The sequence below is a fragment of the Nelumbo lutea genome, chromosome 2 (genome assembly GCF_056320005.1).
Source record: "Nelumbo lutea isolate HS-2025 chromosome 2, American lotus-T2T, whole genome shotgun sequence".
NCBI classification, from domain to species: Eukaryota; Viridiplantae; Streptophyta; class Magnoliopsida; order Proteales; family Nelumbonaceae; genus Nelumbo; species Nelumbo lutea.
The window spans coordinates 114,549,028-114,575,476 of NC_142685.1; the positions used below are offsets into that span (position 1 = coordinate 114,549,028).

The 26,449-nt window shown below is 39.5% G+C and overlaps 1 long non-coding RNA gene and 1 pseudogene across 1 annotated transcript in view; one reads left to right on the forward strand and one right to left on the reverse strand.

The window, feature by feature from the left end:
• LOC148872979 (uncharacterized) overlaps positions 1-14,425 on the reverse strand; it is a 32,030-nt gene extending 17,605 nt beyond the window's left edge. Inside the window, exons 1-2 of the long non-coding RNA XR_016106696.1 lie at positions 14,097-14,425; positions 11,540-11,717 (exon numbers count right to left, since the gene is read on the reverse strand). This is a non-coding gene — a long non-coding RNA (uncharacterized LOC148872979). The remainder of the gene's footprint in view (positions 1-11,539; positions 11,718-14,096) is intronic.
• Positions 1,245-11,468, forward strand: LOC148872980 (THO complex subunit 5B pseudogene; annotated as a pseudogene).
• Positions 14,426-26,449: the final 12,024 nt, after the last annotated feature.

The window sequence follows — 26,449 nt, forward strand, 5'->3', positions numbered from 1 at the left end:
TCTAAACCTCCCAGATTTTTTCCAACCCTCTACTTTGGATTATGATGCCTGTAACATAGGCATAGGAACCGTTCTATCCCAAGGTGATATGCCAACTGCTTTTTTTAACCAGGCTTTGAACAGCAGAAATGCAGCTCTCTACGTATGATAAACAACTGGTGGCGGTAATTACAGCTATTCAAAAATGGAGGCAGTATTTACTGGGGCAGAGGTTCTTAGTGAGGTCAGATAACCAAAGTTTGGGATACCTTCTCAATCAAAGAATCACCACCCTATTTCGGCAGTGGCTACTCAGTAAAATAATGGGAGTACAATTTCAAAATTAAGTACAAGAGGGGGAAGGAGAATGTGGCTGACAATGCTCTATCCAGATGTCAAGAAGGAACACTGATGACCATCTCACGACCACTGCCTAGTTGGGTTGCAGAATTAAGGGATGAGTCAAGTAGAGACCCAGAAATGCTGGCCTTAGCCCAACAAATACAGACTGGAGCTTCACCTGGAGGTAGATATGAAGTAAAGGACAGGGTCATTTGGAGGAGAGGAAATCTGATTTTGGGTTCCTAGTCACCCCTGCGGTGACGTCTGTTTGATGAGATGCACACCCTGCCGTTGTGGGCATGCTGGGTATGAGAAAACAATGCAACAGCTCAAATGGGTATGCTATTGGAAAGGATACAAAAAAACAGGTCAAAGAATGGATAAGGGAATGCGACACTGTTATGGACACATTCCTCGGGAAGACGTACCATCGCCACTGGCAGCAACAGGCACCTGACCCACCGCCAGCAGCAGCAGTGATTCAACGATTCCCATCCTACCCAGTTCGGCAACAGCAGCCTTATCTAGATTAGATTAGATCATCTTGCTTGTTCTTATCTTATTCTATTGCTCTTATCTTATCTTGTTAGTAGCTTATCAGATTAGGATTAGCTTATCTTATCCTTAGCAAGATAGAACTGGAAGTCTCCCTATTCAGCAAGGAGACTCCCTTTGATTAGGACTCTTGTAATCTCCTATTTAAGGAGACCCCATTATTGAATGAGGATATCAAATTTCCAGTCAAGAAAGAGAGTAAAAGGAGAGTTCGGTGATCTCTTGGACAAATCACCCTCTAGGATGCCAAGATAGGTTCAGCTAGGAAGGGGAGGAACAAGGGAAAACAGGAGCTTTTCCCCGTGGACCGACCCGTGATGCGATCCTATTCCCGGGCCCATAACAACTTGGTATCAGAGCCAACCGTCATGGGAGATCTAGAGCAGCTATCATCTAGGGTCCACGAACTAGAGCATAGGCTTGTGGAAACCAGCGTGGAGGTTCGTGAGGTCAAAGACGATGTCCGGGAGCTGCGACGCTTGTTGGAATCGTATTTCTCTAATAAGGAGAGGAATCCAGAAGGGGTTGTAACCACAAACAGCCGCCGACCAGACTTGACGGAGTCGTCCGGCGAACAGCAGGTCATCGCCCCGGTAGCCGCAGTCATCCCCAAGTACAGCAGGCTGGAATTCCCGCCGTACAACGGCAACGGAGACCCCTTAGGCTGGCTATATCGCTGCGAGCAATTTTTTCGGAATCAACGGACAGATGACCGGGATAAGGTAAATCGTTCTATATTGCTAGAAGAGGATCGTGTTAAAGCAGAAACAGAACGTCCTAAGGCACCAATAGATTTCACTACATTGCAGCTCCACAATTTGATGTATGAGAAAATTCATTTTGTGAAAGCCATAAAGGTGCGCAAAGATTTCAAGTCAAAGTATCCAGATATTGAACTTGTGCCTGAGGAAGAGTTTTTCAGTTCAGCCCCTCAAGATATTAAAGGATATGTACTATCAAAAAGACAGAGCACATGATGCTAAAGCGACTTAATTTTGAGCTTTTCTGGCGAAAAGAACTCTGCAAACTTCATGAGAAACAGGAGCAACACAAGAAAAGCCTTATGGAAACCATTGTACACCGAAAGAAGTTCCTTTCGAGTCTCCCGAAATCTCTGAAGAAAGCATCCTTGCTTGTCCAACACCAACTAGGGGTTCTGCATACAAAGAAATTAAAGTAGCAAAATTTAGCAGAATTACTGCTACCTCCACTCTATGTGATTTAGTCACAATTGCTGGCTCAGAAGGAGGCATTTGGGGAGAGTATTGAATTGGATATTATAGGAAGCATGAAGGATGCTCAAGCCTTTGCCCACTAGCAAGCAATTAAGGACAATGGTGTTTCTACAAATACAGAAATGAATAAGTTGGAGGATGATGCGCCTGATGAGGAAGAGGAGGGCCAAAGAAGGAGAAAGCGGCCAAAGAAGGTTACTGGAAAAGAGAACCTTGACCAATCAGGAATCTATCGATCTCATCCTCTTAAAATCATCCTTCATATACATGATGATGAGGCTTCAAATCCCAAGCCTGCAAAACTGGTTACTCTGAGGTTTGAATACTTATTGAAGTTGAATGTTGTATGTGTTGGGATTGATGGCTCTCAAGAAGGACCTCAGAACAACATCTTAGGCAACTTGTTTCCTAATGATACTGGTATTGAGCTTCCCCATCAGTCAGCTAAGCTCTTTGTTGGTGCTACTGTTGAAGTCTTGGTAGAATGGTGTAATTTACCATCGGCTGAAGCCACATGGCTCCCATTGGCAGAGTTCCACGCCAGATATCCAAAGTTCAAGCTTGAGGACAAGCTCGTAGTCCAAGAAGGGAGTAATGTTATGGATGCATTCCTCGGAAAGACGTACTGTCGCCACCAGCAGCAACAGGCACCTGACCCACCACCAGCAGCAAAAGTGATTCAATGATTCCCATCCTACCCAGTTCGGCAACAGCAGCCTTATCTAGATTAGATTAGATCATCTTGCTTGTTCTTATCTTATTCTATTGCTCTTATCTTATCTTGTTAGTAGCTTATCAGATTAGGATTAGCTTATCTTATCCTTAGCAAGATAGAACTGGAAGTCTCCCTATTCAGCAAGGAGACTCCCTTTGATTAGGACTCTTGTAATCTCCTATTTAAGGAGACCCCATTATTGAATGAGGATATCAAATTTCCAGTCAAGAAAGAGAGTAAAAGGAGAGTTCAGTGATCTCTTGGACAAATCACCCTCTAGGACGCCAAGATAGGTTCAGCTAGGAAGGGGAGGAACAAGGGAAAACAGGAGCTTTTCCCCGTGGACCGACCCGTGACGCAATCCTATTCTCGGGCCCATAACAGACACCTGTCAAAGAAACAAGGGAGAAAACATCCTTCCCCCTAGATTGTTGAATCCCTTGCTGATCCCAGAAAGGAACTGGAGTGACATTTGGATGGACTTTATAGAGGGTTGTCAGTCTCCCACAGAAAGTCAGTGATAATGGTAGTAGTGGATTGGTTGTCCAAATACAGCCATTTTCTGGCACTCAGCCAACTGTACACAGCTCAAGAGGTGGCAAAACTCTTCATGTCTGAGATTTTCAAGCTCCATGGAATGCCGACCAGCATGGTTAGACCGAGACCCTGCATTTACCAATGGGCTCGGCCTATCACCCATCTCAACATGAAGAGATTGGCGGGAACTCTTCCAGTTGCAGGGCACTCATCTCAACATGAGCTCGGCCTATCACCCACATTCAGACGGACAAACCGAAATAGTTAACAAGACACTAGAAGGCTACTATTAACAGCTGTTATTTTTCCTATGTATAGCATCGCAGGGATACTATTGTACTTTTACTCTTTTTTATTTTAGTCGCTGTCACCCTAGTATATATATTAAAAAAGCTACGCCGCCAGCAGTATCTTTTGCTCTCAGTTCTCTCTTCTCTCTTCTTCTCTCTCTCTTTTCTCTCTTCTTCCATTCTTCTCTCCTGCATAACATGGTATCAGAGCAGGACTATCAGATCTGAAAGGAGAAGTCAAGTGAACAGTTGTTTTCTTCTTCGCACCAGATTTCCAGATCTGTCGCCCTCATCTGCTGTTCGGCTGATTGAAGATCTCACACACTGAAGCAACTTTTCTCTCTCTCTCTCTTACCTTTTTTTTCTGGTCGTGTGCCAGGACAGAACCTGTACTAGGTTTGCCGATTGGATGTGAGGTGATCAGCACCTCTTTCTTTCCTTTTTTGTGGGGTCGACTGATCCTTGTGAAACTATAGGTCGTGAGGACCTTTTTGTGTGCTGCAACAGCAGCTTTTATGGTGAACTGAGGGTCAAAAAGTGACCAGTACCTCTTGTGTGCTGCAACAGCAGCTTTTATGGTGAACTGAAGGTCAGAAAATGACCAGTACTTGCTGTAACAGCAGTCCTGTTGATGTGTAGGTCAAGAGATGACCTGTATGCACTGTGGCAACACTTGTGTTGAGGTTGTAAGTCAAGGGATGGCCTGTTAGTGCTATAACAGCACCTGTGTTTTTACAAAAGGAGGTGTGTTTCTAAAGAAAAAAAAAATTCATTCCCCCTCAGTGTTGAATTTCTTTAAGGCTATGTACCCCATTTAAGAGTTGTTTTTGAATCTGAAATCATGAGTGGTGAAGATTCTGCTACATCCGGTGTTTCCTCAATGCTGAATGGAATGAGTGGGGGTGTGGACCTATCCTTTCCCATGACTGTTATTCCTCTTGATGGTTTAAATTATTTAGAGTGGTCAAGAGAGATCAAACTGTACATCACTGCAATGGGAAAGATAGGTTATATTAATGAGAGAATCAAAGAACCACATTCTGGGAGTGCTGAATATGACAGATGGAACCAGGAAAACAGCAATGGTCATGTCTTGGCTTTTAGTTTCTATGCAACCTCAAATAAGAAGGAATTTCATGTGGGCTGAAACGACAAATGAGATCTGGGAACAAGCAAAATCAACATATTCGGAACTGTGACACTATGCAAAAATCTACCAGCTACAGGCAAAATCGTCTACTTGTGAACAAGGGGAGAGGTGTCTATCTGTGTACTACTCAGACTCGACCTCTATCTGTAAGGAGTTAGATCATTATCAGAGTGTGGACTAGAAGTGTGATGAAGATGCAAAATTGTACAAAAAACCCGTCTCCCAACAGAGAGTGTTTGCTTTCTTACATGGTTTGAACCCTACATATGAATCTATCAAAGTCCATATCCTAGGTAGCAAGGATCTTCCATCAATTCAGGAAGTTTATGCTCTTGTACAATCAGAAGAAAGAAGAAGGAATTTGATGAACAGTTCTGGAGGAGATGCAGTTGTATTAACAGCGAAAGGGAGTGTTACTACCGGTGGGGGAAATACTTCTAAGAAGGGGGATCTTCAGAAAAAGATGGATGACAAGGACAAGACACATCCAGAAACCCCGACACACCCGAGACACATGCTGAGATCTTCATGAGAAGCCGAAATGGGCTCAAGATCTGAATAAGAAGCAAGGTTCAAATATAAATAAAAAGTCAAGACAGCAAGGTACAAGAAAACACACTATGGAAAACATGGCTACTCAGGAGAATCAGCCCCCCATTCATACTGTGACTCAGACACATCCATCTGGATCTGACCCAAGGGAGGATATTATAAATTCCTTTTGTGACCATTTAGAGCTCTATGGTAGAGCAATTCGTTAGATGGATGCTCCTCCCTCAACTTCATTTGCGTCTACATCAGGTAACTCTGCCACAACTTTCCATGTTGCTTTTCATAACCCTGACACTCCCTGGATCATTGATTCTGGAGCGTCAAAACACATGACTGGTACGTCCTCTTACTTTCAAACCTATCACCTTCTTTCTGGAAGAGAGAAGGGGAGACTAAATGATGGATCATACACTACCATATCTGGTCAAGGAACCATTTCTCTCCCTCTCGGCCTTACCCTCTCTAATGTTTTACATGTTCCGAAATTTCCCATTAATTTGTTCTTTGTTAGTAGTATTACTAATTCCTTAAACTGCTCAGTGACCTTTTTCCCTTCTTACTGTGTGATCTAGGATCTAACCTCAGGGAGGACGATTTGTAGAGGATGTATGGTTGATGGACTTTACATGCTAGACAATAAGGCTGGTCTTCAAGTCACAGAGTCTAAGAGTCAGTCCTGCAAGAGTCAATTTATTTATGGCATTGTCGTCTTGGTCATTTATCTTTTAAGTCTTTGAAAGTGGTGTTTCCAGAATTGTTTAAGTCAATGTTCGTTTCAGATTTCTCTTGTCAAACTTGTCAATTGAGTAAGCAGTGTAGAACTCATTTTCTTTCAAAAAATAATAAATCTGAATTTCCTTTACACATTGTTCATTCTGAGGTGTGGGGCCCTGTTACTTTACCATCTAAGAGAGGCTACAAGCATTTTATTACCATTATCGATGTTTATTCTAGATATACATGGGTATATCCCATGTGGACCAGGGATGAAGTACCAAAAATTATCCAAGATTTTCAGCGGATGGTCTTCACCCAATTTCAAACTGAAATCCAAATTTTTCAGTCAAATAATGCCAGAGGGTATTTTCATAGTGATCTCACGGAATTTTTTGCTTCACGTGGTTCACTTCGCCGTAGCTCTTGTGCCCGAATACCACAACAAAATGGTGTTGCTGAAAGAAAGAACTAACACCTCCTTGAAGTGGCCCGGGGTTTACTACTCCATATGAATGTCCCAAAACGCTTTTGGCTTGAGGTTGTCCTTTGTGCTACCTACCTCATCAACTGTATGCCCTCTCGTTGGTTAGAGTGCAAAGCCCCATATCAGCTTCTCTTTCCTAATGCCCCCCTTCTTCCCATTCCTCCTCGTGTGTTTGGTTGTCGTTGCTTTGTCCAAAATTTGTCACCCACTCGTGGAAAATTGGATCCTCGTGCTATTCCTTACGTATTCCTAGGTACTCCTTCACTCAAAAGGGATACCGTTGTTTTGATCCTGTTTCTCGAAAATTCTATGTTTCCATGGATGTCTCTTTCTTTGAGAGTGGGCCTTTTTTCCCTACTCCTCAGGGGGAGAGTAGGAATGAGGAGAAACTGGTTCAACTCCCTCCTCTTCCTGATCCTCCTCCTTTTCGTGTCTTCTTCCGTCGTCACAAAGGCCAACCAAATTCAAGAGTTGTGGAGAATCCAGAAGTTGTACCTCTAATGCCATTAAACTCTTTGGGGGCGGACATACTCACAAAGGTATCTTGATTCCCATTGATGTCCCTGACCCCATTGCAATTGATAGCTTTGTTGCTAATGACCTAGACCTTCTTATTGCTCATAGGAAAGGTGTTAGATCATGCACCACTAAACACCCCATTTCCCACTTTGTTTCCTATGAAAACATTTCACCCTCTTTTCGAGCCTTTCTCACATGCATTGATAGTGTCCTTATCCCTAAGAATGTGGCAGAAGCTCTTTCAGTACCTGAATCGACAGATGCTATGAAGAAAGAAATTAATGCCCTTCATTAAAGTGGCACATGGGAACCTGTAGATCTTCCTAAGGGAAAGGATCCAGTTGGATGTAAATGGGTGTTCACAGTCAAACATAGGGTTGATGGCACGGTGGAGAGGTATAAAGCTCGTTTAGTGGCAAAGGGGTTTACACAAGTGTACGGAGTTGATTAACCAGAGACTTTTGCACCCGTTGCCAAGATGAACTCCATTAGAGTTTTATTCTCTCTTGCTACTAATCTTGATTGGGATCTACATCAGCTTGATATCAAGAATACATTCTTGAATGGTGACCTTGAAGAGGAAGTTTACATGATACAGCCCCCTGGTTTTCAGGCTCAAGGCAATGAACAAAAGGTGTGTAGGTTAAAGAAGTCTTTATATGGGCTGAAACAATCACCGAGAACCTGGTTCAGCAGATTCCATGCAGCGATTCAGCAGAAAGGATACAAGCAATGTCAATCTGATCACACATTGTTTGTGAGAAGAGGAGAAGGTAAAATTGATGCTTTGATAGTATATGTTGATGATATAATTATCACTGGCGACTGGAAGGATGAAATCCAAAAGTTGAAGAGTTTTCTTGCCACACAATTTGAAGTAAAGGATCTAAGTCCTCTAAGATACTTCCTAGGAATTGAAGTTGCCCGCTCAAAAAGGGGTATCTTCATTTCCCAAAGGAAGTATGTCCTAGATTTACTCCAGAATAGAGGAAAAATGGGAGTGAAGACAGTTGATTCCCCTATTGATCCTAACCATAAATTAGGTGACAACTAAGGTGAACCTATCAAGGATGTGGAAAAGTTTCAAGACTTATAGGGAGATTGCTATATCTTTCTATGACCCGCCCAGACATTGCTTATGCAGTTGGTGTCCTTAGCCAGTTCATGCATGCCCCTATGACCACTCACCTTGAAGCAGTAGAAAGAATCCTCCGATACCCTAGAAGGTTTCCAGGTGCTGGCTTGTTGTTTCAAAGGCACGGACATTTGAAAGTTGAAGTGTATACTGATGCAGATTGGGGAGGATCCCTAAATGACAAAAAGTCAACTAGTGGCTATTGTACCTCCATAGGAGGAAATCTAGTTACCTAGAGAAGCAAAAAGCAAAGTGTGGTAGCTAGATCCAGTGCTGAAGCTGAATATCGAGCAATGTCTCATGGAGTGGCTGAAATTATGTGGATAAAGAATCTGTTGAGTGAGTTGGTTTTTCCAATGGACAGACCTATGACCCTATTCTGTAATAACAAAGCAGCCATAAACATTGCAGCTAACCCTGTGCTACATGATAGAACTAAACACATCGAAGTCGACAAGCATTTTATCAGAGAGAAGGTTATCACAGGGGAAGTGTGTACTCCCTATGTCAACTCTGAAGATCGACTTGCAGACATTTTTACAAAAGGACTACACCACTCACGACATCATGATTTATGTGACAAGTTGGGCATGATTGACATCTATGTTCCAACTTGAGGGGGAGTGTTAACAGCTATTATTTTTCCTATGTATAGTACCACAAGGGTACTATTGTACTTTAACTATTTTTTATTTTAGTTGTTGTCGCCCTAGTATATATACTAAAAAAGCTGTGCCGCTAGTAGTATCATTTGCTCTCAGTTCTCTCTTCTCTCTTCTTCTCTCTCTCTTTTCTCTCTTCTTCCATTATTCTCTCCTGCATAACAGCTACCTAAGATGCTTTGCAAGGATTCAACCTCGGACCTGGGCCCAGTGGCTACCTCTGGCTAAGTGGTGGTACAACACCTCCTACCACTCTGCCATTTGCACCACCCCATTTCAGGCGGTGTATGGATATCCACCCCCAAATTTACTGACTTACATACCAGGTGCTACAAGAGTTCAAGCTGCGGAGGAAGAATTACATGACAGAGATACCGCTTTAGCCAAGATAAAGGAACAAATACACAGAGCTCAAGAAAAGATGAAAGCATTTGCAGATCGATGTTGTACTGAACAGGAATTTCAGGTGGGAGACCTGGTCTTTCTCCGGCTACAGCTATACAGGCAAGCTTCGGTTTCAGCTAGGCATTCTAAGAAATTGGTTGCCCATTATTATGGACCATACAAAGTGGAGAAGAGGGTCAGGCAGGTGGCTTATAAGTTGGCCTTGCCTGAAGGATGTAAAATTCATCATGTGATCCACATATCCTGGTTGAAGAAGTTGGTAGGGGACCCGACTCGAACCCATACCACCATGCCTCAGTTTCGGCAGATGGGTCACTTCTTCCCTACCCGAAGTCTATACTGGCACGAAGTGTGGTGAAGCAACGGAACAAGGCCATCACTGAAGTTTTAGTGCAGTGGGAAGGAATTCCCAATACTGATGCCACCTGGGAGTTACTGACGAAGATTCAACAGAGGTTTCCCAATGCACACCTTGAGGACTAGGCGTTAGCTTAAGGGGTGTGGATGTTACACCTGGGTTGCTAGCTGGCACTGCGAGATTCCCTCCCTGATGGTCGTTCCGTAGTTAGTTAGGATAGCAATCATGTTCATGATTCCCCTGTAACGACCCTCAGATCCCTCTCTATATAACGATAGAATGAATAAAGCAATACACCTTTTTACCTCATATTTTGTTTGTCTTAAACTACTGACCTTTGTGAGAAATTACCATAGCTCGAGGTAGAACCAGAGCCTCGTCCCGACGGGGAGTTGAGTCCAGTAACACTGCATTCCTTTCGCAGTGTGATGGGAAGGAAAGAAATAGAAGGTTGTTCAAGGACAAATCAAAAGGCATTGAAGCTTTGGTGGCATCAATCAGAAAGTTTGTTTCAAGCTGGGTTTTGGTTCTCCCAGAATTTTTCCATATTAACAGTGTAGATCTGGTGGAAAATTTCTAGGGTGTTCCAGAGATCCCAGCCTGTAATGTAAATCTATTTTCCTAGTGCTTGAATGGTGGGGTGTTATCTTGACACCCAATCGGATTGTATCCTTCTTTTCCATTTTAATAAAACTTCTTCCTTACTCTTCAAAAAAGAAAGGTATCTATTCTATATTGCACAATCTTAGTGAGAGAGAAAGAAGTTGAACAAGCAATTCTTTGAAATTATTTGTGAAACTGAGTTAGAAATCAGTATCGTCTAAGGGCTTATTATAAAGGTAATGGACAGTAACTAGATGGTGAGTTTCCGCTCACCTCGGAAGCCTCTTCGAGGGAGGCTTGACCTCCTGAAACAGAAGATGGAGAGAAAAAGAGAAGGGAAGGAAGGAATAAACTGGACTCAGGGAGAAGACAATTAAAGGAGAATCATTCATTGCTTTCATTATATGATGATGGCCTTATATAGCTGGCCTACAGGTGTAATATCAGAGGGAATATCCTCTGATTTCTGGGTAACTAGCTCTGGCAGATAACATGGATGGAATATCCTCTGGCGGCAGAGTAACCAACTCTGAGTGTAACTAATTCTGGGGCTCTGTCGCCTGTCTTCTCTGTCTCCTTGTGAATGGCTGATGGGTGGTGGCCTGCTCCACTCCACTAGTGGGTTCTGGAAGGAGTGTTTGGGTCTCAACAATAGACCTCCAACAGAATGCTGCCAAGTGTCAACTTTTTAGTGCTGTCAATTGTCAATTCAACAAAGCTTTATCCATCTATTTGGGTTTGCTAAATGAGTCAGGAAAAGAAAATAATAAGTATCAACTGAACAAAACTTTACCCATCCATTTGGGGTTGGCTAAACGAATCAAGAAAAGAAAATATAAAGTATCAACTCAATAAAGCCTTATCCATTGATTTGGCATTTGCATCCACTCTATCAAGGACTATTTCCTATGTTAAACTGTGAATGTTCAGGTATTTTTTTATATTTCAAACATGTCCTTTTTAGTCTCATTCAGGAAAAGAGAGTATAGGAATAGACCTTGCTTCATTGGAAAATGTCCTAAACTACCAGCTAGCGTTATGTTCAGATTACAAGCAATTTCAAGATTTTAACTATACGGCAATATGCAGTTATGCATGTAGTATATTCTTTGGTTGCCAAAAATGCAGGCTCCGGATGAACATGAACTTAAGCTCTATACACATGAAGGAACATCAAAAGCATCCATTGCCATTCTGAACTTGTGGTTTGATTCTATACTAAAGCTGTAAGAATCGTGTTATTATAATGCACTCACAATCACAAAGACCAATATGGTTATAGCATAAAGAAGAAACTGTACCTTATTTTGTCGAATCCCCAAAACAACAGCACCTCCTATAACAGCTCCTGATCCAATATGGACATGCTGACCAAGTAAAATTTTGGATGAACTACTGCACCAATTTCTATGAGTGTAGCCGGATCGACCTGTGCTGATTTGTGGACAAAGCCACTATCATTATGCCACCTATGAAAGTCTGTATAATCTGAACCACAATCATATTCTGATTTTGAAATTGGAGCATTTGCAAGTGAAAGTCGGTTATAAAAAGAAAGATACTGGAAGCCCTATTAAAGTAATTTAGGAACTGGAATCCAAAACTCATTACTTAGAATAGCAAACTCAACTAATAACTCCCCCTTTACAAATATCACATATATAACCAGTAACCACTACTGAACCAGAACAGAGCAAATAACATTTCATCTGGATTTTGAAATCTATTCTGATAGAATAAGAATAAATAGCATCCATGCTTCATCAAGCTGCTAGCTGCACAATGATAAGCTTCAATGTGCATTTATAGATTTTTGCTAATAAAGGATTTATGTAGCTTTAGCTAAGCAGGCATATTTCTCTATGTTTGTAATAGGAGTTCTTCAAACATAAACTCTATGAATACACACCAAAACAGGAAAAAAATCATGTCACCTTCAGTTAGTCAAAAAATGCAACTTCAGCTGCACTTTTGACCAATTAATGGGGAGGTTGTTGCAAACTTGCCTGAATTGATTGTGACACTTCTTGACACCTTTTGGTCAGATGAACATTTAGATAAGTACTGACGTAAGTCTGGTCCCCAGGTCCATCCAATCTTCTTAGACATATTGCAAAATCCTACGCTAGAAGAGCAGAGAACTGCCAGTTTTCTCACCATAACGGCCATCACTGCCAATACATAACTGGGATGAAATTCAGGTGGTGTTTGGGAGTGCTTATTGTTTCCAAATGGTCTTTTCAAATAAATTCTTATGAATAAGTGATTGTTGAATAAGTAGCTTCTGAGTGCTTGGTGAGGTGCTTATTAAATAAGTGGCTTTTTCATTAGAGTTACTATTTTAAAACTTATTAATAAGTGACTTCTCCATCTTCTCATTGCTATTATGTTAAACCGTAATACTTCAACATATGATCATCCATATGAAAGTAAACATCAAAGTTCACCAAGCAGAAGAAACAAGTGTTCAGACTAAACTAAGCTATTGCATAGCTGATCCAAATATAATATCCAAATTGGTTGAATGAGGGAGGCCCTTGTAACTGAATTGAGCAGCTTTTGGATATGTATGTAGTATACAGGGGCATGATTACTCATCTTTTTACCTAAAACAAATCTTAACCTTAGGTATAATAACAACTTGTACCCTACGGTATTCATCCCAGAACTCATCTCCTACTGTGAATGTCTCATTCACAGGATCCCATCCAGGCCCATTGTATGTGACCATATGGAAAATCTTCCAACCACTTTAGTTGCATCCTAGTGATTTTTTCATCTATATTTTGTCACAATGTTTCCCATTAATTGCAGTGAACTCTTCAATGGTTGATCCCAGCCAAACTTGTCAATGCTGGTAGCTGTTGGTATGGCCAACTAAGACTTGTTTTAAGCAAAGTTCAACAAATACTTTAGGTAGTTCAGGTGTCCACACTGCTTGATGTCCTCCTCCATTTTTTCCTTGATTTGTTTCCATGATCTACAAACTCTTTAGGCTTGAAGCATGTATTCTATTTAAATATTTTTTTAATAATTAAAGTCAGTTTTATGTAAGGGTAGTTTTCTCGTTCTACCCATGATTATTTTCATCCATACAAGCTAATTGATTGAGGGAGAGACCATTCTGTTCTCTCCACTGATTTCTTCATCTCCTCCCTCTCTTATCTCTTCTAACCTATATCCCCAACCCAATGTTTTGCCACTGGTTGAGAGGAGAGACCATGGTATAAGATTGGTTGGGTATTCAATACATGGACCCTCTGTTCCTGTGACAGTTTAAGTTCACTATGAATATTCTTCTTTGAAGATCATGATAAAAGGGCCCCCTTATACTGTTGAGCTATAATGAACTTTCAAACAAATGTATAAATGTAAGATGGACAAGGAAAATTTGGAAACTGACAAGTATAGGAATGGACAGTAACTTAGACATCAGGTTCTGAATTCAAGCCTCAATGGTTTTGAATCTTTTGATTACAACTTCTCTACTTCTCTACAGATGAAACTAGGTAACATTAACCGCAGAAGTCAGAACTTGGTGCTAAAGGCAGCAATACCCTTTACCATTAAAGCATGTCTGAGCAAAATTTTTTTGCTCGTGTTTGCAGACCATTCACCAAAAAGTTACATTGAACATCAGATGACCTATGATTCTCTAACTTAATGCTCAATGAAAAAAAGACAACAAACAAACAAACAAAAAGAACAGATACAAATAACGCATTTAAGATCGAACAAACAGAGATAAGAAATCCTGGAACAAACACTGGATAAGATACAGGGCATGGGACGCTTTAAGACGGAAAATACTACCTGAGAAAATGCAACGGGAAAATACTAAAAAACTGAAAAACAAACCTGTGATGAGATTTTCACCGCCGCTGGGGTTCGTTTTGCTCCTTTCACCACCGCTGCTTCCAGTCACAGGAGAGTGTAAACACTAGACTGTAAAGTGTCAAGTGAAGAAAAAAGATCTTATTCATACAGGGGTAGTATCGATTTTTTAATAATTATGGACGGGTAATTTTGACAATAAGTGCTTCCGTCTTATTCAACAATAAGGGTGGGTGGAATCAGACTCAGAATAGCAACGAATCACCTATTCCTATGGCCTGTGGTTCAATCTGGAATCAGAATCGAATTTCGATTGTAGTTGTTTTGGTTCATTAAGAGTTGCAATTGAAATCAACTGAATTTTTTTAATTTTGTATTACTATATGTATTATTTTATTATTACTTTATTAATATTCTATGAATATATAAATATTATTTTATTAGAACTTTGTTATTATTATTTTATTAGTATGTAATAATTAATATCTTAGTATTTATCATTAATTTATTATTATTTTATTAATATGTTACTAATTTATTATTAGTTTAATTATATTATATTAATATTTTATTTCTACTTAATTATTACTATTATTATTATTATTATTATTATTATTATTATTATTATTATTATTATTATTATTATTATTATTATTATTATTATTATTATTATTATTATTATTGTTGTTGTTGTTGTTGTTGTTGTTGTTACTTCATAAATAATATTTTTGCTTTTCCTTTTGTTATTAAATTTTTATTAGTATTTAAAATTTAATATCTTAGTATTTACTATTAATTTATGAATATTTTATTACTATGTCATTATATTATTATTACTTTAATAATATTTTTATCATTATATTTTATTAAAAAATTATTGTTCTATTATTCTTTTCTTATTAGCATATTAATTTTCTATTGTTTTTGTTTATTATTTTAAATTTAATTTATTATTATTTTATAATTAATATGCTAGTATATTTTACATTTATTATAATATATTAATATTTTAAATATTATAACATGACATGTATATTTATGTTATATGTAATATTTTATATTATATAATGTATAAAATAAATTTATATGCATGTTATGTCATTTAATATAAAGTATTATAGATTTGTAATATTTTATATATGAAAGACATTGGCCGAGAATCAGGCCCAACCCGATCAGGGCCCATGTAGACTTGGACTAGGGCTTATGTTTCAGGCTCCGAGCCCTAGGTCGGGCCAAGCTCAGTGTGAGCTTTGGGAAGTTCATGGCCAGTTCAAAGGAATTGGAGTAGTAACCCATTTTTTAGAGGAAATGGGCCCTCATTTTCGGGTTTGAAAAACGATTTATTGACCTTGATAGCGACTACGTTCTCTACCAAGGAAAGGCACTGAACCGAAAGGCTTTGGGTTCAAATGATTGGGAGAGGGAAGGTGTTAGGCACCCCTCTCTCCAAATTTCTATATCAGCCCACTACGGGAGTAATTTAGGCTCAAATTCCGACAGAAACATGCACTAACAATATTATCTAAAGCTCCTAAAATATGGCGAAAATGTTCACAACTTCGCCCAGAATTGATTTGAGGTGATGTTATTAGGTCTTAGGTACTAGTTTCCCAAAGACCCTCACCTCTCTACCTCTTTTTCTCAATTCGAAGGAAAATGGGAATGCAAATTTCCCAAAATTTCAGAGCTTTAAGCAACCTGAAACTAAACTAAAAGCAAAGAGATGATGGAATTAGAGGCTTACCTCTCATGTACGACCTTGAAACAAGCTTTTCAACAGCCGAATGGACTTCAAATGAAACTTGAACAAGGTAGGAGCTAGGCTAGGCGCTTTTGGTGTTGAGACTAGAAAACAAAGGATGAGGCTTGAGCTTGGCTGTAAGGATTCCGGGATTTTAAGCAAGTTGGGTGTATTACAGGAGTTGGAAAGCTCTCCCCTACTCCCCCTTTCAAGCTCAATCTAAGCCTCTATTTATAAAGAAAATGGAGGGAGATGGGTCTGAAACTTGTCCAGGTACAGTGTCTGTAGCTCAACAAAGTTTTTTCATCGAAATAGGCAAGGATTTTTAGAGAAATAAGCTTGTAGTTGACCATTCCTTCTTTGTGCAACAAATCATCTTGATTTTGGGTGGTTTCTCATGGGTTTTGTGTGTCCAATGAGGGATTAGGGCATGCCAAACGTTGTAACCCCGTATTTGGGGCTGACAGTGGCAGAAAACATAAATTTGAAGAACTTTTAAATGTTATTTTGTATTTTCTAGATTTTAAGTAAGGGCATGTTTGGTATTTTGAGTTTTTAAGCCTATTAGGCTCAAAATCATTGGTCCAAGTGTTTTAATGGGGTTAAGTAAGGATCTGACGTCAGTCCACACCCACTTAAGATCTTAGGTTGGACAGCTGATGTGGTGGTTCAATCGAGTGCGTCAAAAAGGTATCTCTCTAGTTTAATGGTCAAACGGATAAATCTGATAATAAAATTTGGTGTGTTGGGGTTTTTTGGGTCTCTGAACACTATGGTGAGGTCTGATTAGACAAATGGGATTGGGAAGATTGAGATTTGTGGCTGACAAGTTTGGATCAATAAGATTTCTCTATCTTTGTTTGATTAAGGGTCAAATAGGGGAATTTTGGAATGAAATTTGGTGGGGAGGCATTTTCAAACATCCCAAATCTGGTGGAAGTGATGACTCTTTGATCAAATGTGTGGATTGACTAATTTAGTTCAGATCATGGTCTTAGCTTATGGTTTTTCAATTTACAAGAGGGTCTGGAATGGAATCTTGCTTTTTCAACGATCAAATGGAGGTGTTCAGTCATTAAATTTGATGTGCTGGGATTCTTTGGGTCACTGAACATGGTGATGGGGTCTGATTGGTCAGATAAGGCTTGGATAATGGAGGTTTGTGATAGGTGAATTTTTTATCAATAAGATTTGCCAAAATAGAAACCAAGCTTGATGTTAGGTCAAATGAGGGAATTTTGGGATAAAATTTGGTGGGTAGGTATGGATTGAGATTATGAGGCTTTAGGAAGGTTTGATCATGTTAGGTGTGTACAGATCACGAGTTTTAGGTTCGAGGAGCATCGTAGTTTCTTACGTGTCGGAATGGGATCTCTGATGGATGATTGGCTGAATCTAGGAATTTGGCGTTGAAATTTTGCATGATTGATTGTTTGAGGATTTTGTTTCACGCGATGGATTTTGATCGGGGATCAGGTATGGTGATGTGGGATAATCAAGACCATCAAAAGGAAATCAAGTAGATTTAATGGTGGATTTATGGGTATTTTGGCTAAAATTTGGTTTCTTAGAGTTTAGGCATGTTTTAAAGTGATTGGTGTGGTCCAATCGAACATCGGGAAAGTAGGAGATGGGTTAAAGAAGGGACTGAGTAAAAATTGGGTGTTAACACCCGAGCCTAAATTATAGCCCTTATCATAAGTGCAAAGCTCGGCTTGGACTCGACCCAACCCAGCCCATGATCAACCCTAGTGTCAACGGTATTCAAAAATATGATTTTGAATTCGAGATTCTACATAATCGAATCGAATTTGGATAATTCAAATATCTAACTGGTCGAATTCGGATATCCTATTCGTGTTGAATAGCTAATTAGATTTGAATTCGGATATGACCTGATTTGATTCGATAAATATCCAAATTCGATCGATTATTAAATTATTATATATAATACATAAATTTTTTAAATGTTTTATATAATTTATATATAACAATTAAATTATATAAATAATTTATATACTTTATATAAAGAAAATATTTATTTTATATATTTATTAATTACCTAAAATAATTAATTAGTCAAATTCAAATCGAATCGAATACTCAAATATTTAATCAGATTTGAATTCGAATATTAATTTTCAATATCCGTCGGATATCGAATTTTTTAATCAAATTCGAATTCGGGTATTGCTTGATCCAATTCAAATGCCATCCTTTACACCCCTAAATGTTATATGTGGTAAGGTACAATGTTATAGATGTAAGGAGTTCGGTAACATAAAGAGAGATTGTCCTACACACACACAAAAAAAAAGAGTGGAGATGAATCTATAAAAGTGTAGTGATTACATCAAATGATGAGATGCTAATGATTCCAAAGGCATGTGTATTTATTCTCCAAATAAGTGATTTCATCAAATGGGTGTTTTATTGGAGCAAAAAAAAAGGGTGTTTATGCATATTTATTTTATGAGGGAATATTTTGATACATTCCAAAAGAAGAAGACATGGGTTATTTCCTTAAGTGATGGGTCTAATTGTGACATCATAAGTGTTGGGATGCTAGTTAGAGTGGTTTGCACTTTAGATGTGGTATGGCATATGTCCAAAAAATGCATATGAATCTAATATCACTTGGTCGGTTGGACTCTAAGGATTGTAAGGTCTTGCTACAATATTAGTTATGAAAATTATATGCAATGGCATGTTCTTGATGACGAGAAAAAAAAGCAAGGAAAACGTAACATTTGGCTAGGAGTACAATAGCTCCCCAAGATCTTAATGGATTGCTAAAATTGGAGTGTACAAGGTAAGGTGGCCATAGAGAAAGTCTCTTTCACAACTGTAGCAAAGGCAAGTGCTATATATTTTCAAAGTACATATTATGGTAAAAGGAATGTTTCTACTAGGAGAGGAAGGATTAAAGTCCCTCTCTAGAGTTAATTAGGATTATTAACTCAAGTACAACTATATAGGTGCATTGGTTATTTTGTTTGAATTAGGTAAAGTTAGGACCAAGTGATTTAGGTTATGTGTAGTTGGTAATGTTTCTCTAAACCAATGGATATTTGTGGTATTTGCAAATAACGGAAGATATAAATGGAAGATCTTCGAAATCATTGAAAAATAACACAAGGTAGAGATTCTTAGGATTGTATAATCTAATGGTTGGTGTTTTCCCTTCTTTAGGTTAAAGTGGGTTTTACATTTAAGAGTGTTCTTTTGTTTGTAGGGTTTAGAGAATAGGGAAGTTTACTCTTTTTTTTTTGTAGGAGAAGAAAAAATGAGAGGTTGAGAGAAGAATGGTTCTCTTGGTGTAAAAATGAGTTTTTTTCTCTTGTTTTGTTCTTTTAGTTAAGAGAGAAAAGGGAGAACAGATGCACAAGAGTTAAGAGTTGGTTTGGATTACATGCCACAAGATATTATGTTTTATTTCTTTTTCTTTCATAATGAAGAAAAGTTTTGTCTCTCCCGTGGATGTAGGCATTAAGGTCGAACCATGTAAGGTTCTTGGTGGTGCTTGTTTCTCCTTGTCTTTACTTGGATTTCTTTTTTCTTTTCTTCTTTCTTCTTCTTTTTGCAATTGAATTCTCTTTGGTTACTATTTTATTGTTATAGTTTTATCCTATGTGTGGTTCTTGTGAGCCCAACAATAAATTTATGTGATTTGCACATAAGGCAATGACTACAAAAATCAAGTATGTGATTGAAAGACAAAGGAAAATTATTTTCTAAAATAATAGATGGAAACAATTTTGGGTGAGGGGTGATGCCATTTTAATAGATGTTCATTCTCCAAGAAATGTTGAAAGAGATGTAGCAATGTTGGCTGCTCTCCTTTCAAAGCCAAACTTTATATTCTTATAATCACCTCCAGAAGCAATATTAGTAGTTCAAATAAGAGCCTAGCTAGTGTGTTCAACTAATCTCACGATGATCATGAGTAGAGCCTAAAGTAGAAGTGATGAGAGTCGTAGTCAAGTCCAAGCCCTCCAAGAACATATTGCATGAGGTCCAATTCAAATTCCTCTTCACCATTAATGGACTATCAAATAGTAGCATAAGCTCCCCCATCGCCTTATGTCCCCCAACGGCCCAACCTTGTGGCAATGGGATTTGATCCTAGGTGTCTACTACAATAGGTCAGAGATCTTACCAACTAAGGTTATAACACCGACTCGTTGGTTTAGAGGTTGAGAGAGAATTCTCAATATTTATAATGAAACTAATGCGAGGGTATATGTACAAGTGAAGGGTAAAGATATATATATATATATATATATATATATATATATATATATATAATATCCACCAGTTAGAGACATGGCCATACAATACTACAGCTAGGAGAGAGTTTATTCAATTAGTAGGTCACATACCTATATTTCAACAAATCGAAACCCCTCATTTGAATTTAGCCAGTTAGGTAATTCTAGAATGTAGTCAGTTGGAAGGCCAATACCTAAAATGCAAGAAGAGGAGAGGTTATCGGGTTAGTAGGCCAGGTTCTAACGCTGTAGAGTTCCATTTTTGCAGGAAAGATGCAGCACGATCCAGGCATTCCTACCTGGCTGCTGACTGGCTCCTTGTTGGCAATGAACGACATCTGAGAAGATGAAGAAGAAAGATTCCCGGGGATTTACCCAGTGGGAATACTCCGAAGCTCAAGTTAGAACGCTGGGGAGGAAGAAAAGAGAATACAAAAGGCTAAGAGTGTAGATCACACTGGATCACTACGTCTCGAGATTAGCTCGTGAGCAAGTAAAAGTGCAAGTTCAGATCTAATTCCGAGAGAGAGAGTCTGTCTCTCTACTTTAAGGGCTTTTAGAGGCGCGTTCTTGTCAAATCAGGCGTAATCGCCACTGGGCTCCTGTCGCAGCCGTTACCTGCCAGGGCTGCGCAAGTGATCGTTACAACATACTACCTGCTTGGCTGAGTGACACGTCTCTGAAGAGATAGGCATGCCACCATCTGTCGAGAGACATCATGCAGACTGTCAATCGGGCAAGGACTACGCCGTCAGTCAAGAGACGTGGCACAATCTGACGAGTACAATCTTGTCAGATTGAAGCTTCCTGAGAGCGCTGCATCACAGTCACAAGTTACTTCGTAGCGGGCTATCCTTGCCGCGAGCTACCTTGTAGCAAGCTCTTAGGGGTACTTTGAGGTGACCCTCATCAAGGTTGGTCTTTGGGGCAGTTCTTCTGCACAGGTGCTGGAGCGAGCTGGTTTCCCTAGCTCGCAAGCTGAAATAATCTTGGAGTATTCCCTTCTCAGTAGCTCGGGGGATCTAGAGCTCGTGTTGTAGCGAGCTCCCCCTATAGAGAGCTATGACGTAGCGAGCTGTTCTACAGACTCGTTACTCGATCGTAGTCAAGCCAGGCTGCTGAGCTGTTGCTCGTGCTGAGTCAGGTCCACGTGTCATCATCTCAGTAGGTTGGACCAAATCATCCTCCATCAATTTATTATATATATATATATCCACCATTTAGACACGTGGCCATACAATACTTCAGCTAGGGGAGAGTTTATTGAATTACTAGGTCACATACCTATATTTCAACAAACCGAAACCCCTCATTCGAATTTAGTCGGTTAGGTAATTCTAGAATGTAGTCAGTTGGAAGGCCACATACCTAAAATGCAAGAAGAGGAGACGTTATCGGGTTAGTAGGCCAGGTTCTAACGCTGTAGAGTTCCATTTTTGCAGGAAAATGAATTCAATTTGCAAAGTAGACTTGGATTATAGCAGTTAATCCAGTTTGGTATGCACACGTTCCTTATTTTTAAGAAAATAAAACAAATATTACGTATCATGCGAATTTGAAAATATTTCTTCCAACAACTCACCCCCATCCAAACTGTGTACATTCTCAGTCAATGTCAATTAATTTGCAGGGATGAATCACCTGTGAAATTTCTGAGAGTTTACAATTAGTTCATTCATTGGAGGATATTTTTGGACGCTTGGAACTTCAACCAATTACTCCATTTCCAGTTAGTTTATCATTATTGCAAACATGTTTCAGTGATGTGTTTCTGCTATTGCATGCATGTTTCAGTTTTGTGTTTGACAGCATGACGTTGAAGTTTATTTTTGTCTCATGAACTATGTTTCTGTGTTTCACACACAATAAATCATTGTTAGCCTGAGAAGACATTTTCGCCTTAGAAGAAAATAAGGTGTTCTTTAATTACTACTGGCGACCATAGATAATTTTTTACTTTATATGAGATCTTCGACCACTGGCGATCACTTATGGGTGGTTGCCATGGTTGGGAGGGTCATGGGAATGTGAAATGGGCCGGTCCTGTTTATTGTTACTGCATACAATCGTCTCAGAACATAGTTCCATTTGAGAACAAAACGAGGTGTTTCATATTTAATAGCAGCGACCACCGACTGTTTTTTATTTTTGGATGAATTTGCTAACCACCGGCGATCACTTATGGGTCGAGAGGGTCATATGATCCAGTTATAGATGCCAATGATTATCTAACGCGAACTTTCGCCTGAGAAGACAATGGGTCATATTTTAAGTGGGTCCCATTATTTGCTATGCTGATTGTTGATGACTATATTTTGGCACATTACCAGAATAAATAATAATTTAATAATTAACCATAATAATCATTAATTAACAGAGGACTGACAATCCAATCCAATCCAATCGAAAGAAGGTTTGTTAGGTGTCGTAGAACTGTACAAACTTCCATGTTCCCTATGCTCTATTCCCTACTACTCCGATCTCTCCACCATGTACCAAACTGCCAATCCACTAATCGGCCTAGGGGCAGACACCAGTCAACCATGACAAGCTGGCTGCTTTCAGGAAAATAAATATTGATCCAACACTGTGTGTAGTTCGACCCATTGTTCACCTTCTGCCGGCCTTGCTTTCCTCAGATACAAGATCAATAATGGTCTGAATCTTTAACACTGATTCTGATTGAGCCTAGTAGCACTGAAGGACCAAATCTAATCATTGATTAACCTGAAAAATCATCAACCTGTTAAAGGCTCAGTTTGGAAGGAGTACAAATGCGAATATGTAGAGTGCACTTAGAGGAAAGAAAGGCCAAGAAATATTTGGGCACAGTGAATTGGCCATTGGCCTTGCATTGTATTTATAATGGAGGAATTGTACAAAAGAGGGGAGATAGAGTCCTAAATAATAACCAAGAGCTAGTACACAAAATACATCTCATCTTAGTAGGATAACAATTATCCTAACTCCCAAGGCTAATTGTTATCCTATGGATGGAGTCCTAGATATACAAGAGTGTAACAATTTGATATACTCGAATACGCCCCCTCAAACTCCATGCTCATCATGAACATGGAGTTTGTCCCGCAAGAAGCGAAATTGATCACCGGCAAGTGGCTTGGTGAAAATGTCAGCAACCTGATCTTTGAAAGAGATGAACTGCATAGTAAGCCGTTGTGTGAGCATAAGATCCCAGAGAAAGTAAAAATCAACCTCAACATGTCGAGTCCGAGCACGGAACACAAGGTTGGCAGCAAGGTAAGTGGCACCAATGTTGTCACACCAAATAGTAGGTATCTTAGAGAGAGTGACACCAAGATCTCAAAGAAGAGATGAAATCCACAACACTTTAGTAGCAGACATAGCACAAGATCTGAAAATGCATGAAGAGTAAGAGAGGTAGATGACATCCGAGAGATGTGCAGACCATGCATAATGGTATGTTTGAGATAATGCAAGATGCATTTCACAGCTGCCCAGTGAACATCAATAGGGGCCTGCAGGAACTAAGAGACCTTGTTGACGATAAAGGAGATGTCTAGACGGGTGATAGCCACGTACTAAAGGGCACCAACAACACTCCGATACTTAGTAGGGTTAGTAAGAGGAGAGCCATCATGACGAGTAAGCTTGGGGTGAACAACCATAGGAAAGGAAATAGGTTTAGCAGCATCCATGTGAGATTGTTGTAGCAGATCAGTAATGTACTGACACTGACTGAGAAGTACCCTATTAGAATGCCTAAGAAGTTGAATACCAAGAAAAAAAGCAGTAGGGCCTAGATCCTTAAGAGAGAAATGACAAGAGAGCTCCTGAATGCAGTTATGAATAGCACTTTGGGAGTTCCCAATCAGTAAGACATCATCCACATAGATAAGTAGATAAAAAGTAACATGCTTAGAGCAAAACACAAATAGAGAAGTATCAACTGTAGATGAGCAAAAGCCCATCTGTGCTAACTAATGAGTGAGACGAGCATACCAAGCTCGTGGAGCCTGACAAAGTTCATAAAGGGCTTTGTGCAACTTGCACACATGGGCTGGTTTTGTAGGATCTTCAAAACCCTTAGGTTGTCTAATGTAGATATCCTCATGAAGCACCCCATTCAAGAAAGTATTATCAAAATCAATCTGATGTATACACCATTGATTAATCACAATAAGAGAGAGAGTGGTATGAATGGTTATGGGTTTGACAACCGAGCTGAAAGTAGCTATAAAATCAATCCTGGAAATCTGAGTAAAACCATGTGCTACCAAACGTGCCTTGTACCTGTCAATGGTACCATCTGCCTTCCGTTTGATTTTGTAGGCCCACTTGCTCCCAACCACATTCATGTCAGAGGAATAGGAAACAAGACTCCAAGTACCATTAGAAACCAAAGCATTAAATTCTTTAGTCATGGCATCACACCAATGAGCAGATTTGACTGCTTGTGAATACCTAGAGGGTTCCGAAGTATCATCTCCAGAATGAACTAACAAAGACCGTGGTAAGAGATACCTGGTGGCGAGATGAGAACGAGGTGGGAGAGACCCATCCATCAATCGAGTCACCATAGGGTGCTAACGAAAAGGCTGAGAAGCAACAGGTACTAATGCAACAAGAATATCATACATGGGATGTGTCCCATGAGGTCCGATCTCAAGAGAGGTCGCACTTGTTGAAGATAAAGCCAAGGGTGTAATGTTGTTAGTTGAGATGGAGGATCTGAACCACTCTGTAGTAGTGAGTTGGATACTAATGATTCCGGAGGAGAAGCCGGAGAAGTAGCTGGAGGTGGTGGCAGTGGTTGCAGATATACCCCAGTAGGGAAAACAGAGTTAGTGGGAGCAATCGTAGAATACCCCAGAAACTTGTGCTCATAAAAAATAACATGTCTGGAGATGTACTCCTTCCTAGCCGCAGGGTGCAGACAACGATACCCCTTATGCTTGTTGTTGTAGCCAAGGAAAACACACTACTAGGAATGAAAATCAAATTTATGGCGATTGTACGGCCGAAGCATAGGATAACAAGCACATCCAAAAATTTTAAGGAATCTGTAATTTGGAGGAGAGCCAAAGAGAACCTCGTATAGTGACATGTGCTAGAGAGTGACAGTATGAAGCCAACTAATCAGATAAACTATTGTAAGGACGACATCAGCCCAGAAGGAGAAGGGGAGCGACAAGGAACCAGAAAAGACAGGATTGCTTCAATGATGTGACGATGTTTCCGTTCATCACATCCATCCTGTTCATTTGTATGAGGGCAGGCGAGTCAATGAGTAATGCCAACAGAGTCCAAGTAAGAAGATAGTTTGTGGTATTCTCCACCCCAGTTCGATTGTAGATCCTTGATTTTGGTCTCAAATAAATTTTTGACATGACGCTTAAAAGATAAAAAGACATCAAACACATCTGTTTTTCGGTGCAACGGAAATAACCAAGAAAATCTACTAAAAGCATCAACGAAAATTACATAATATGAAACCCTACATTTGATAAAATTGGGGCTGGTCTCATACATCTAAAAAAATTAAATCTAGTGGATGAGAGACAATTAAGGAGGATGAGGAGAGAGGTAACATATAACTCTTACACACTTGACATGACTCACAAGATGAATTAGTGTTGAAAAAAGTTGACCTTCATAGGGGAGACCGAACTGGGTGACAACTTGCTGGACCACTTGCATTAGGAGTAGATCCATCCAGCACATCACCCATTCCATTGTTGTGACACAACACTGGAGCCATTGCTCAGGCTAAGGAGACACGAGCACACTCGAAGTCAAAGCACATCAAGAAGAAGTACCATGTACTACGGGAGATAGTTGGAAGAGGGGACGCCCTGATTCAGAACATAGCATCAATGGAAAATGTAGCAGACCAATTAACTAAGCCACTAACACAGAAAGTGTTTGAGAAACACGTGGAAAGTATGATATTCCAACTTGTACCTGATTGAACCTAAGTGCAAGTGGGAGCTGTTAAATAGTGTATGCCCTTAGCTCTAATTAGCATAATGTACATTATGACATTTATTGTAAATGAATAAAGTACATATTTGATTCATGCTATTGTGGTGTGTTTTTGTGTAATACCCTTAAACTGTACACGTATGAGACTCGTGTTAGTTTAGAATCTTCATAGCCATTGGATAAATCTGGGGAGATTTATCCTGCCAAGGCTGACATTGATGTGCCACTGATGAGAATAAAAGTTATCATATTTGTATCCCTAAATATTAATTCTTTTACACTTAATTGGACTCATTACTCTTGTATTTCGATTTAGGGCAAGCAAGAAGGCGGTAGGAGGGAAACAAGGCTAATCGGATGATTTTTGCACAGTTTCAGCACCGTTCAGTAATCTGGGC